General features: G+C 38.4%; 1 protein-coding gene across 2 annotated transcripts in view; it reads right to left on the reverse strand.

Annotated features, from left to right (window-relative positions):
- Window positions 1-14709, reverse strand: part of ANKRD46 (ankyrin repeat domain 46) — a 37293-nt gene extending 22584 nt beyond the window's left edge. The window contains exon 1 of one of the 2 annotated variants that reach the window (XM_082858875.1): window positions 14648-14709. The gene's annotated coding sequence lies outside the window, so the exon portion shown is untranslated. Of the gene's footprint in view, window positions 1-14501; window positions 14583-14647 lie in introns of those variants that run through there. The other variant, XM_082858876.1, reaches the window with a different exon arrangement.
- Between the last annotated feature and the right edge of the window lie 858 nt (window positions 14710-15567).

Here is a 15567-nt window from a genome sequence, read left to right on the forward strand (position 1 = left end):
AACCAGGAGAAAACAGTTCATACAAAGCTTTGTTACTTGTTCAGAACCGTTTTCTAAAATTCCTGACAGTCTTCCTCTAGAAGATAAAAAATGGGTCTGACCTGTCTGTGCACCCTGGCAGATTACACAGTGCCTGACGTGTTATTTCTTGAAATCTAGACGTGAGAGAATCCAATAATTCTTTGCTGAATGTACACTCAATTAAGTTCATTGTAACAGGATTTTAAAGTAACATTTTTTTTCTTATGACTAGTTCTACAGTTCATTGTGAAATTCTTAAAATAAATATGAAGAGAAGAAAATAAGTTACTCATAATCCTACCAACTAGAAATAACTATCATTAACATTTTGGTGCTATGGTCTCACAGCTTTTTTCTCTCTCTATTTTTTAAATTCATAATATACATACTTATGTTAAACTTTTAAAATTATACTGTGAACATGCTTCCATGTTACCAGTCTTCTATTACAATTTTTAATGGTCATGTTATATTGTACGCATGTACCATAATTTTCTTACTGAATTTCTTAGCACACTAAAAAAGAATTTTCCCTATACTTTTCTAATTATTACACAAATTCAAATTCACTGACATTTTAAGCCAATCAAAATGTAGATGTCTAAGAGAATTTTAAAATAATATTTTTGGTCAAAATTTGACTATCACAATGGGTTTTCAGGCAATGTATTTAAAAGATGTGACACAGATGGATCTGACTATAATGTAAGGCTGGGGAACCTATTTCATTTTTTTATTGGCAAATGGTTTTACTGTGATAGCAATCTTGATGCAATGCTCGTTTTGCTCACTATAAAACTTCCAACATCCTGGTTTACAGTTCATCTTAAACTAAGTTGGATTTAGGATCCTTATTTATCTGTTTTTTTGAAGATTGTCTTGGGTCTGAGATTCACATAAATCTTACGGGTAGGATTCCATATTTCAACCTTTGAGGTATCTACCAAAACAAAGGCAAAAAATATGTAAATATTTGAGTTCTTAAAAAAAGGAAAAGGGTAGCCCCCCTTTTGAAAGCATGGTAGTAAGTAAACAAAAAAAAGAATTGAGAATACTATCCTTTCAGGCTATCACAGTACCATGAAGAACATTTAAATCAGGAAGTTTATAAGTAGAACCTTCTGAATTTTACTTCCAAGGCTCAAAAATAATTAACAGAAGTTCAAAAAGAGTAATTTTTAGATAAATCTGGACCCACCACAGAAACATTTTTACTTTATATTTAAATCTGTGGAGAACACATGTTTTATGGTATTTCCAAGTCGAATCTGGTAAAATTTTTAATCTTGTGATTTCTTCAATGCCAAGCTATCAATTACTTCATAATTAAAAATGTTTTAATGCACTAAAGGGGAGGTTAATTTCAAATGTGTGAATTACAGATGCTACCTTAAGAAAGGCCAGTTGTGTTTAAGTTCATATAATAATTAAAAGTAGGCTAATCGGGTATTACTTAGGTGGTGCTCTTAGGGAACAAAGGATTTATTTATGTTTATAAATATTTATTGTTATGTTTATTATTTATAATTAAAAAGGAAAAATGATTTATTTGTATGTTTGCTATTACTCTGCAAACAACTGCTTAGCAACATGTTTAACATTTATTAAGTTATTATTACTCCAGGTACTGTTTAAGGGTTTTTCCTGTAATAACTAATTTAGTCCTCGTGAAAAAAACCTATATGGTAAGTACTATCGTTATCCTCATTTTATGGGTGAAAAAACTAAGTCCCTAAGTTTGTTTTCGTAAGAGTCTTTTTACATAATGAAGTAGTTTAGCAAATCTTTTCATCAAAGGTTATATAAAGGGAAACATCAGACTAGCCCACACACTCCGAATTAACTCAGAATTATTTCATTAAAAGTAAACTTTTTAAACTGCGGAAAAACAGATAAAAACATATCTGGAAATGTTTTTTACTTTACAGGAAGCATCAGTCTAACACATATATTCTGATTAATTCTTTGCAATCATTTCACACAAAGTAAACTTTTTTAAGTGTGAGAAAAATAAAAATATTTGGAAATATTTTCCACTTTACAGGGAGTGACTACATTCCTGGACTTGTTATTCTCAACTATTTCTTACTTGTTGGGATAGTGAGAAAACACTTGCCTAAGTTTTTATTTCTCTATCAGGAAATCAAAACACACCAAACAAGAGTTTCTGATATATATTTCCTGCAATATTTATATTACTTATTATTTCTTGCATTATTTAAATTTAGTTACAATTCAAATTTCAGAAAGATACTGGTTTAAAATAAATAAAAATTAACTTTTCACAAAGAGAACATTGTTTATCTTGGATATTTTATTTTTTTATCTTTTTGCGGTACGCGGGCCTCTCACTGTTGTGGCCTCTCCCGTTGCGGAGCACAGGCTCCGGACGGGCAGGCTCAGCGGCCATGGCTTACGGGCCCAGCCGCTCCGCGGCATGTGGGATCTTCCCGGACAGGGCCACGAACCCGTGTCCCCTGCATCGGCAGGCGTACTCTCAACCACTGCGCCACTAGGGAAGCCCTGGATATTTTATTTTACTCTAATGCCTTTCAGTATTTTCCAAAATTTTTACTGTTTACCGTGTTTAAAATTCTTAGCAAGGAACCTCCTCCCATAGAAGTTTCCAATTTATAATCTGTAATTATATAATAAAGACATTAAATAAGCACTGAGCAGTCAATGTGAAGTTTTTTTTTTTTGAATCTGTCAATATTTAATTTATTTTCAAACCAGCAAACGGGTGTCATTAATTAAGAGGCACCTTAATGGAAGGATTACAACCTGGCGAATCAGAAAGTCAGGTGTCCCGCCCGAGGCAGTCAGAGGTTCTGGAAAGGAAGCAGCAGGTTGATGTTACCAGCCTAAAGTGACCCCTTAGTCCTGCGGTGAAGGTGACACAATTCCTGGGCCTCTGACCTCACTGACGTTACGTCTCAGGGGAAGAGGGAAAAGCAGTTGTGGCAGCAGATCATATCTCCACTGAGGGGGAAATGAGACGAAGGCCATCTTAGGCATGGACTGGAAGCTGCCCACAGCCCTACTTCAGGCTGTGGCCATGTCTTGTTTCCAGCTCCATGGAGACAGTGGACCACCATCCATTCTCAAGGAGGCAGCCGCTGGGGTACGGTGGGCCCATCCCAGTTGGTGACCCATCCTGGTTGGTGGCCCATCCTGGTTGGTGACCCATCCTGGTTGGTGGCTTGTTCCAGTTGTGGGCCCACTGCAATGTGAAGTCTTTCATGCACATGTAGTACTTCTGTAATAAAGTTATCTGATTTTTTTAAAAATCAGTTTTTTCCTAGACACAGCTGTATTTTATTTGCATGGACTAATGGTGCCACCCTGTGGCCTACCTGGACTGCAAGAGCAATGTGAGCATCTAGAACAAGCAAGAGGAGGGAGGGCCTTTGAAGTTTCCCTTTGTCCCATTTCACAGTCACTTATTATAATTCTCACTAATTTTGAAACTGTTCAGAATTGGGATGAAGTTCAATTTTCCTTAAAAAAGAAAAGTTCACCTAATATAATGTTGTATGCCAATCATATCTCAATGAAGAAAGAAAAGAAAAGGGAAGAGAATATTCCCTGGCAGTCCGCTGGTTAGGACTCAGCGCTTTCAGTGCCTTGGCCCAGGTTCAATCCCTGGCTGGGGAACTAAGATCCCGCAAGCCGTGCAACACGGTCAAAAAAAAAAAAAAAGACCAGTTTACCAAGCAAATAAATAGCATAAATATGATTCCAGGCCTTTAAAAAAATCTAAACCTCATTAAACCCACCTTATCAGACTTCATTTATACAGAATTGTTAAAGTGCTACAAAAATGACTTTCTTATTCATTTCTTTGGTGTTATTTTAAAATATAGGAATTACAACTTTTGTAAATTATTCCTTATTTCCTAAATAGTTCACAAAATTTAACCAGACTTCACCTCAAATAATCTGAAAGCACAAGACTGTGTTCTTAGGAGAAACTTAAGTATTTCTATGAAATTTTTACAGCTGAAGGGCCATCCAGGATCATCTAACCTAGATCATCGAACCCAATCTCCCTGTTTTACAAATAAGGATACTGAGAACCAGAGAGGCTGTAACTTTACATGCCAACCCTCACCTCTAAGGTTCTAGCCCTATTCATCATCTATGGTAGAAATATAAGGTACATCATCTTCAACATAATAGGCTTTCACAGTTCTCCTATAATCTGTTCCCATTCATGCTCTGAATTATGTGCTAAATGGAAGCTAGCATGTATTGCATCCTTAATATAAAACACCCGTTCTAGTGACACAGGACCCTCCCTAAGCTATACAACCCAAGAGAGGACCTAGTGGACTTTGAGGTGTGGTCTGACTGCTGGTAAGGCTATGCAAATCACTCTAGTCTAGAGCTCCATGATGCTTATTACACTTATGGCCTAGGCAGACCCTTAAAAATCAGGAACTCCTTACACATCATCATTAGACCCACATCCTACTCCACTCATTCCAACCTCTAGGGACCCTGGTAAATAATAAGAATGCGCAATGAAAAAGTGACTAAAGACAGGCCTAAGGGGCTCACGTAGCCAAACCTTCAAAAATGGCATGTTTATTTGTATAGATACCATATGGGGTAGTAATTTCCTCTTTCTCCCCACTGGAAATAAGAATTAAGGATGAGACCTTTGGTAGGAAGTGAGTACAGAGTTCTAATAAGAAAGTTGAGGAGTGTCTGAGGCTTTAAAGGGAGCCTTTGGTTCTTTTCCTGCTGTCTCTCCTTTGGACTATGGGTAACCTATTTCGGGAGGCATCTTTTGATACCCTGAGAAAAGAAAGTAGTGAGTTATATGCTTAGAAATGGCTCTAGGTTCAAGAAAGAGAAATAGGGATTTTTTTTTCCCACTAGGTTTTTTCTGGTTTTTTAGCCCAGCTTATGAGGATAAAAATAAGTATAGGATTACAAGCAGAAGCTGTATTTTTTGGCTGGAGTTTTCCTCATGCTGCCACTTAGGAACCTAAGATGTGGGGCAAGAAGTGGGAAATGCCAGTATTGTAAAGTGGAACTGAATCAGCAGTCCTGGTAGCTTCTTCAGTAGAACAGCAATTCTGAATAGAGGGACAATGCGTCACAGCAATCCTCTTCCTGACTGAGACCTGGCTCCCACACATTGGATCTGTGAGTTGGCTCAGTTTACTTAGGTCTGGTGTAATCAGGTTCTAGGGTATCTTTCAGAAACAGGAATAGGGGCTGGCAAATCCCTGTATCAGTTTCCCATGGAACTATTTTTATAGACTGCCCAAAGACCTACCAGGCCATTGTGACCAATATGGGAAAGAGTGGTCAGTGATTAAGGTCTCAAGTTTTAATAGATACATGGCTCTTCCAGATGCACTGAAATGTCTTCTCAGCAGAGTTATTTTCTTAACATTGTCAATTAAAATTGTTTGTTAGGTTTAGCAAATACAAACCTCATTTTCCTTCTGGTCCTTATTTTCAGTCTCTTAAAACGATTTAGTATTTTGTCATTTGGTCTGTGACAAATACTAAAGAGACTGGGAATAATATGGTAAATGTCTTCATTTCAAAATTTTTTTTTCTGTATGAACTGTAGATAGTGTCATGATGTACTATAAAACTGTTAGGAAGAGTCTTTTTTTTTAAGTTTGAACAATTGCTACTTTGAACATTTGTCCTTGTACTCAAGAGAACTGCATTGTCAAGCAAAGATAATTATGATAGGAAAATTATTCTTTAAAATACTATGAAAAGATAATTACTTCATGGTCTTCAAACAATAGATGGGAGGATAAACTTCTTATAGTTAGATAAATGAAACAAATTACATTCTCAGAATTCACAAGCTTTGGATTTGGGAAAATGATCTAGGAAATGAAATGTTTAGCATTTTAAACTACAGAAAAGCATAAGAACAGATACAAAAACAAACTAAAGGCAAACTTTTGAGTTCAAAGTAACTGTTAAATTTATTGATATTCTAGCACATCCCCCCCATCCCCCCCAGTAATACAAATACAAATGAACCTAAAATTTTTTACAGTATATACTGCCTTTTCATACCACTTGCCTTCTATCTTCTCTGGCCCAAATTTTAGTTTTTAATTATATTTTATTGGATGGTTTCCTGTGTGTAACTTATCACTTAAAAAAGATTAACCCAAGAGTTCCTCAAATTTCTCAATGTCAAATACCTTTATCTCCACTTCACTTCAGGCTCCCTTCCTTGGACTTTGTCCTCTGGAACTTGGTTCCACCACCCGGATCCTAACCCTGAACTCTCTCTTAGCACAACTATTTCTGGATTATCTTTTACCCTTTCTACTCTATCACACCTTATAAAATGTCTCCCATTTACATCTCTCAACCTCTTCTTTAGCCCCCTTTTGGCTACCTCGAGCAGGAAGAAATCTGTCTGTACAACTGTCCATCTCTTCAGCCAGCTTCTGGTTCCTTCTAAGGCTCACTCACTTCTAAGGATCACTCCCATTTCCACCAGGGAAGAAGGTGCCTTCCCCATCCAGAGGACCATGACATATAGAAGCAAAGACAATGTGTGTAAGTGTAAGGTCAGAGGGGAAGGCCTAAGGGGACTGACAACTGGATAAAAGACTAAAAAATAACTTCCAGAAAAAATGAAGAATTCTATCAAATTTCAGTGTCAGGGTTCTGCTAACCTAAAGGTACCACTTCCCTCTCAATCTAGGTAAGATTGAAGCTAGAAACCTAACCAGTTAGGTGATCATAAGCTATAAACAGTAAAGGCAGACCTAAAGACTTGAATCAAGAGATTTTTGCTTGTGAATTTATCAAGAACTATTCTTTATGATAGGCACTGAGGGCTACATATTAATCAAAAGATTTGCATCTTAGGTCCTAACTGCCATTTTCTACGGTACGATCTTAAGCAGTCAGTCTCTAAGAGCCTTGGTTTCCTCATTTGTAAAATTGGGATAATAATATCTGCCCTATCTACAAAAGGACTTTGAAAACTATAATGCAATATATAAATATAAAATGCTAGATTTTTTGCTTAGTTTCCTAGTGATAGTTCCCCTTAAAGAAATTCGGCCTGAATTAAGGGCAAAAGTATTTCCCCATCTTGGTAACAACAGGTAAAAAGATTTCTGCCCTGCAGGAGCTCAGAGGCAACTCTTAAGAATCTGGTGCTCTGAAAGGGCAGAGTGAGCAGAGAAATCGAAAGAGATAGTAACAGTACTGTACACTGGAATGTGAGTACACAGGGCAGTTCTATACACAGACCCATCTGGATATCTTGCTTCCACTTCTGCATCACATCTAACACCCAACACTCCACACTGCTCCCCCCCCCAACAGAAACACTTCCAAATTTCTGTCAGTGGTACAGAGTTTTTGTTGGTGTGTGTGTGTGTGTACGCAGATATGATGTTGAGGTGAAGGCAAGATATACAGATGGGACTCTAGTAAACCACGTTTCTAATCACCATCCTTGATGCCTTCTTTTCTCCTGACACTGAATCAGACACAAAGTCCTGTCAACTCTTCTTTCGTTGTCTCTCAAATTTTTTCCTTTCCATTTATACTATTTCAACTCTTACTTTGCATTCTGACAAACAACCTTATATGAGAAGTTTTCCAATGCTTTCCCAATTGGTCTCTCAGTCTCGTTCTCTCCCCTATCACCCCCATCCCAGTCAATCTACACTAGGTTGCCATGTTCATTTTCTCATTTCATTCTTTGTGAACATCACTTCCAAGCTAAAAAAAACTTTTTAGTGATTCCCATGGTCCAAGTATGACCTTTTATCTAGCCTACTCCAATAAACTCCTAACCATTCTCCACTTATACCTTCACCCCTCTACAATTCATTTTCCACATGTAAACAAAATCTTTCAAAAACACAAATCACTTCATGTCATTCCTCTGCTTTAAATAAGTCGATGGCAACCCAACACATTTAAGATAACATTTAAAACCCTTACCATGGCCTACAAAAGCCCTGAATGATTTCGCTCCTGCCTACCTCCCCAATTTTAGCTTTCCCCATCCCCGCTTCTTGCTCTCTATACTCTAGCCCCGCCTGCCTCCTTCATGCTCCCTGAAGCTCTTTTCTACCTTAGGGCCTTTGCACTTACTCTCCCCTCTACGGGAATGTACTTCCTCTTAAGTGAAGATAGATCTTCACTTAACTGGCTCATTCTCAGCACTCAGGTCTCAGCTCAAAGGTACTTATCCCCACAACTTACTTCTCCCATCACCCTGTTTACTTCATTCCTGTTCTTACCACAATCTATAATTTTACTATTTGCTTATTTGGTTAATCATTTCCTGTATATCTCCATTTGAAAATAAGTTCTTTGAGGGCAGGAGCTTGCCTGTCTTGATAACATGATCCACAGTGTCTAGCAGTGCCTACTGCAAACTAAGTGCTCATTTCATACTTTTATGGTTAAATGAATGTATGGTACAAATGTAATGTAAAGTATGCATTCAAACATACGTTCAGTGGAGTCTGGAAATTAGCATACGTAAGGTCTAAATGGTGACAACCATTTAGGAATGAAGACACCCACTGAAGGTGGCCACAGACCATAACTACACTAAAAAGATAAATAACAAGGTCCTACTGTATAGCACAGGTAACTATATTCAGTATACTATGATAAATCATAATGGAAAAGAATATGAAAAAGAATGTATATATATGTGTATAATCACTCTGAATCACTCTGCTGTACACCAGAAACTAACACATTGTAATCAACTATACTTCAATAAAATAAAATTTCTTAAAAAGTTACATGAAACACCAAAAAAAAAAAAAAGAGAGAGATAGTGACTCTTCATCAACATGGTGAGACTGACCTTTGTTACTCTTCTAGGTGAAAATAATAAAATGTTGTTTTACTTTGTCTACTACTGATTTCAAATAAAGCTGAAAAACTTTCAAAAAAAACCCTCACACACACAAAAAAAGGGAAACCATGTTCATATGACTACTTCTTGAAAGTCTTTTGATGTCTAAGAAGTAGGAATTACTTAGAAATAATAAACCAATATTTGTTACCTCCTTCCATAGCAGGCACATGTTAGCTAGAAATGAAATATTAAAGCAAAATGAAAGTATGGATATTTCAATACTTATTTTATATAATATGGAAACATTAGCATAAATACTGGTTATTTTATTTTTTTTAATTCAGAATTCATGTTTTAACAAGTAAAATTAAATGTTCAATACACCTCAAAAACATTAATAACATTTCAGAGCATCAAATAAAAATATAAACTGGTAAAAATATAAGTGGGCATACACTATCATCCTAATACAATGCAGCAGAAAAATAAAGTGAAATATTATCTAAAAATAAACCACATGAAGTAATAAAAATGGCAAGAATCCCAAAAAATTGAAAACGAAAAATGAATTTGATTTTTTCTGACAGCATAATTTTACAAATGCATTACTAGCACTGCAAATGAGTTGTGAGCATATTTTTGTGCGAATTTTTCCAGCTGCTGAAAAATCTCTCTATATTAACTTGAGGCAACATAATGGTAATATAATTCCACATCTTCTGACTCCATCTTCAAATCGTTTGATCTCTTCTTTGAGGTCCCTCTCTTCTTTTAATTACTTCTTTATTTTTGCAGAAACTGCAATCTTATTATTGCTAATGAGCTTTTAGCTGTGTCAGAGAAAACATTTCCAATTTGCCATCTCTTAATTTCATCAGGGATATCTCAATCAATTTCAGTACTCTCATTTTTAAATTTTGCTTATTTGGAAAGTTTCTGAATTAGTTAGGATTATTTTTACAACAGATTTGATGTGACAATTTTCTTTCTCCTCTCGAGATAAGGGAAATACAGAAGAGAAGTTTTTTTAAAACACATGTAGCAGCATTCAGTTTGAAATTAGAAAATATAATTCCCTGGCTATGTCCCAAGGCATATATACATAAGGTTTTAAAAAATATCCCCAAACCCCACAAAGATATATCTTCAAAAATACTTTAAAATAGCACTAAATATGAGAACACCAGACTGCTGAGAGTCAGTGTTGCAGTTATTAATGCTAGGTACCATACATTTAAATTTTAAATAAGCCTTATGTAGTTGTAGCTACTGGACAATGTGGCTCTAACATATAACAAATTTCTGTTTATGTGTATCTCTATTCTGTTCCCACAGTCTATGGGACATATATGTGTCAATACCACACTGTCTTAATTACTCTGGCTTTATAATAGTTTTTGGTATCTTGTATGGCAAGTCTCCGAAATTTAGTCTTCATAGTAACAATTATTTGCCATTCCCTATTCCACCTGAATGTAGGATTACTAACACATGTTATTTTGACATACATGCTAATAATTTTTCTTATTCTCAAATTCTAAAATTATCCAGAAATTTTATTCTGAGTCCACTATAACCACTACAGAACATTCCATTTCATGATTGTTGTCTAGCGTTTAATTTTACCTTTAAAAAAAAAAACCCAATTTTTAAAAGAATGGTTAACTAAATTATCAACATTTTATCAATCAGACCACTCTTTTTAAAAAAATCCCATGCCTGTAGATTCACTCTTCTGACTGAAGTTCATCCTTCAGTCCTTTAATGAGGATCCGTGAGTAGTAAACTCTTTCAGTCTTTGGAAATTTTAAAGTGACTTTGAGTTTATTTTTGAATGATAGTTCATGTGATTACAAGATTGTAGCTGACGCTTACTTTCCCTCAGCACTTTGAGGCTATCACTCCACTGCTTCCTGGAATCCATTATTGCTAGGAGACATCCGCTTTAGTTTAATTGTTGCATAAGAAAAGACTTTTTCTTTTTCTTTATTTGGTTTAACACATTGTGAAAATGACTCTACTACCCAAAGCAATCTACAGATTCAATGCAATCCCTATCAAACTACTACTGGCATTTTTCACAGAGCTAGAACAAAAAATTTCACAATTTGTATGGAAACACAAAAGACCCCGAATAGCCAAAGCAATCTTGAGAACAAAACACGGAGCTAGAAGAATCAGGCTCCCTGACTTCAGACTATATTACAAAGCTACAGTAATCAAGACAGTATGGTACTGGCACAAAAACAGAACCATAGATCAATGGAACAGAATAGAAAGCCCAGAGATAAACCCATGCACATATGGTCACCTTATCTTTGATAAAGGAGGCAGAAATGTACAGTGGAGAAAGGACAGCCTCTTCAATAAGTGGTGCCGGGAAAACTGGCCAGGTGCAAGTATGAGATTAGAACACTCCCTAACACCATACACAAAAATAAACTCAAAATGGATTAAAGACCTAAATGTAAGGCCAGACACTATCAAACTCTTAAGAGGAAAACATAGGCAGAACACTCTATGACATAAATCACAGCAAGATCCTTTTTGACCCACCTCCTAGAGAAATGGAAAGAAAAACAAAAATAAACAAATGGGACCCAATGAAACTTCAAAGCTTTTGCACAGCAAGGAAACCATAAACAAGACCAAAAGACAACCCTCAGAATGGGAGAAAATATTTGCAAATGAAGCAACTGACAAAGGATTTATCTCCAAAATTTACAAGCAGCTCAATATCAAAAAAACAAACAACCCAATCCAAAAATGGGCAGAAGACCTAAATAGACATTTCTCCCAAGAAGATATACAGATTGCCAACAAACACATGAAAGAATGCTCAACATCATTAATCATTAGAGAAATGCAAATCAAAACTACAATGAGATATCATCTCACACTGGTCAGAATGGCCATCATCAAAAAATCTAGAAACAATAAATGCTGGAGAGGGTGTGGAGAAAAGGGAACACTCTTGCACTGTTGGTGGGAATGTGAATTGGTACAGCCATTATGGAGAACAGTATGGAGGTTCCTTAAAAAACTACAAATAGAATTACCATATGACCCAGCAATCCTACTACTGGGCATATACACTGAGAAAACCATAATTCAAAAAGAGTCATGTACCAAAATGTTCACTGCAGCTCTATTTACAAAAGCCAGGAGATGGAAGCAACCTAAGTGTCCATCATCGGATGAATGGATAAAGAAGTTGTGGCACATGTATACAATGGAATATTACTCAGCCATAAAAAGAAATGAAATTGAGTTATTTGTAGTGTGGTGGATGGACCTAGAGTCTGTCACACAGTGTGAAGGAAGTCAGAAAGAGAAAGACAAATACCGCATGCTAACACATATATACGGAATCTAAGAAAAAAAAAATGTCATGAAGAACCTAGTGGTAAGATGGGAATAAAGACACAGACGTACTAGAGAATGGACTTGAGGATATGGGGAGGGGGAAGGGTAAGCTGTGACAAAGTGAGAGAGTGGCATGGACATATATACACTACCAAACCAAACGTAAAATAGATAGCTAGTGGGAGGCAGCTGCATAGTACAGGGAGATCAGCTCCGTGCTTTGTGACCACCTAGGAGGTGGGATAGGGAGGGTGGGAGGGAGGGAGATGCAAGAGGGAAGAGATATGGGGACATATGTATATTTATAACTGATTCACTTTGTTATAAAGCAGAAAGTAACGCACTATTGTAAAGCAACTATACTCCAATAAAGATGTTAAAAACAAAAACAAAAAAACAAAAAAAACTGCTTCTGCTCCTTCTCTGGTGCTCCCTATCCCTCTTCACTGCTTTATTTTTTTTCTAAGCAACTGTTACCATCTGACTGGATATATTTTAATTTTTATAAAGTATTTTATTTACTTCTCCATCCCCACCTTCCTCCAGTGGAATGTTACCTCCCGGAGGACAAGAATGCTGTTTTCTTTTGTTCCTCTTGCATCCCCAATGCTTAGAACAGTGCTTGGCCCTGGGAGGCACTCAGTGTACATTTGCTACGGGAATGCTTAATATGCAAACTCTTAAATCCTGATAAGGCTAAGTGTTTAGGACACTACAGTATCTAACTTCTTTCCACAAACGGAAATACCATTTCCCTTCTGACATTGACAGAAACTGGAAATCTTTCTCTTCCATATAGTAACACAATCTGCTCTAAATAACATGCCCCAAACCTCTTAATTCCTTTTTACTTCAGTCTTTCCTACATCCTCTAAAATATTAACTTTCTGTCATCGAAAAATCTTTCATTTCCCTTCAACACTACTGTACCTAATATTGCAAAGGCAAAGTGAACTCACTACAAATGGTATCAAAATGCAAATAATGAAGAAAAGTAATGAAGCTCATTAACAACCAAATAAATCCAACTCTACTTCAAATCAAAGTGCATCAGAGCAGTGAGGGCCCTAGTTCATGCTTAACTTTATTATCACTATTCTCCTTAATGAGTAAACATTTTTCTCATTAAACTCCTTTTTTTTTTTTTTTTTTTTTGCGGTACATGGGCCTCTCACTGTTGTGGCCTCTCCCGTTGCGGAGCACAGGCTCCGGACGCACAGGCTCAGCGGCCACGGCTCACGGGCCCAGCCGCTCCGTGGCATGTGGCATCTTCCTGGACTGGGGTACGAACCCGTGTCCCCTGCATCGGCAGGCGGACTCTCAACCACTGCGCCACCAGGGAAGCCCTAAACTCCTTTTAAACTAAAAATAAGTTGGTACAGGACTCTTGCATTTAGCCATGAAAATTAAACCTGAGAGAAATCAGTTCAAGCTGGTTCAAGTCAAATTAATAAGCAAATAAAAGTCTTAGGGAACGTGTTTGGATAGGTAACAAGTAGAAGCACTGGAGTAAGGGAGATGAATGAGGTTCAAATCCCATCTCACCCTTTACTAGCTGTCTGACCTCGGACAAGTAAATTCAGACTCTGTTCCTCAGTTTCCTTACCTGTAAAATGGAAATGGTACTTCCTACGGTTGCTACAAGGATTAAATAAAGGTACTAGGTTTTAAAGCACCCAGCACAATGACACATAGTAAGCACTGAAGAGAGCTATTACTATAATTTCTACATCACTGATAATACAGCTCTTTAAGCCAGGAGCTCCTTGGTACCACCGTCATTGTTTAAAGAGTGAGAAGGGTTACTATTCAATGGTATATTTTTTTACCTCGTTATGTTCTGTAGCCAATTCTGAACACTGTGGACCGTTCTGAAGAATAAACGTGTTTTTCTCGAGGCAGAGCACTGTACTGGAAGACAATCTGCTTCCAGCATTGCATGTGAATAAGAGGCAATGCTGTCTTTTAACCCGGACACCCGGGGTCGTGTGCCATCGGGACAGTCCACTCACCTCTCAGCAGCTTCTGTTTACGCCTAGACTACGGGCGCCTAGTAAACGGCCACGTACTATCTATGCCAACGCAAGACACAGCGCACCTTCTCGGGCCCGACGCCTAGAAGCCGGCCGCGGGCTTCGGCTCGGACCTCCGACCTTGCGAAGCCCCGGGAGCACGCCCGCCCCAGCTCCGCCCGCCGCGGCCGACCGCGCAGCCTTTACCCACAAAACCCCCAGAACCCTCGCAGGCCCTCCCAGGTCTCGCGAGCGGCACAGACCCGCCAGGAAGCCACCCGTCGCACCACCACGGGTCTGGTTCCCTGCAGCCAGGCCCCGGGCAGATGCTTTCCAGTGCTTCGGGGCTGGCGGGAGAGGTGTCAGTGGCTTCCGTCCGGAGGCCGCTCGCGGGCCGAGGCCCAGGTACCTTCGAGTCGGCCGAGCAGCGGTAACAGCGGCAGCACCTTCCCGGCGTCGGCGGCGCCTGCGGCGGCGGGCGGAGGGAAAAGGCTGACCACTGAGACGAGTTGGGGCCCCAGCTGGCCAGAGCGGCCTCACTGCGCCGCGGCTGGTGCTCCCCCTGGAGGCGGGCAGCCCGCACGGCGGCTCTGCCGGCTCTGAATCAGAAACTCAGTGATACCGCGGTGAACTAGGCAAAGTACCAAAACTGCGACGGGGGAGAAGAGAAAGACAACTGAAAGAGGTTTCATCGATTTGAGTCCAGGATCATTTTGCATTTTTCACGTCTTTTTCTAAAGAAACATCCCACCCCTAAGCTAAATGCAGGCTTCAAAGGCAAGGACAGTTTTACCAAGAGCTGTAGGCATCAATTAATAGTTGCTGGCCTAATTTAGGTAAGTCTTCTCTATAATCCAAATTGATGTATTAGTAATAGCAACTACCAACTGGCTGCTCTAATTCTAAAATATGACCCTGAGCTTTTTTCTAAAAGGGTTTGAATACTTACATCCCACTTTTTAGAATTCCCAGACGAAATGCAACATGCGTCCAGCCCGAACTAAAAAGGTGGCAGGTCGTGGGAAGTTCATTTACTGGAAACTTTTTTTTTTTTTCGGCTTAACCAACAACTCCAGTCCTACAGCCAAGAAGACTTGACCTGCACAGTGGTCCTCCCTCCCCTGAATTCTAGCATACTCGCTCAGCCAAGCCACCCTCTGGGGGTCTCAAGTCCTTCCATTCAATGGCTACTACTCAAACAGTTTGCTCCTGGAAATGTCATGTAAATGTTTAGGATTATTGTCAAATTTGAGAAAACCTCTATCACATCTCTTTCACATAAGAATAAGCTTTCAGGGACTTCCCTGGTGGCACAGTGGTTAAGAATCT

This window comes from Leucopleurus acutus (assembly GCF_964270905.1).
Source record: "Leucopleurus acutus genome assembly, chromosome: 17".
Taxonomy (NCBI): Eukaryota; Metazoa; Chordata; class Mammalia; order Artiodactyla; family Delphinidae; genus Leucopleurus; species Leucopleurus acutus.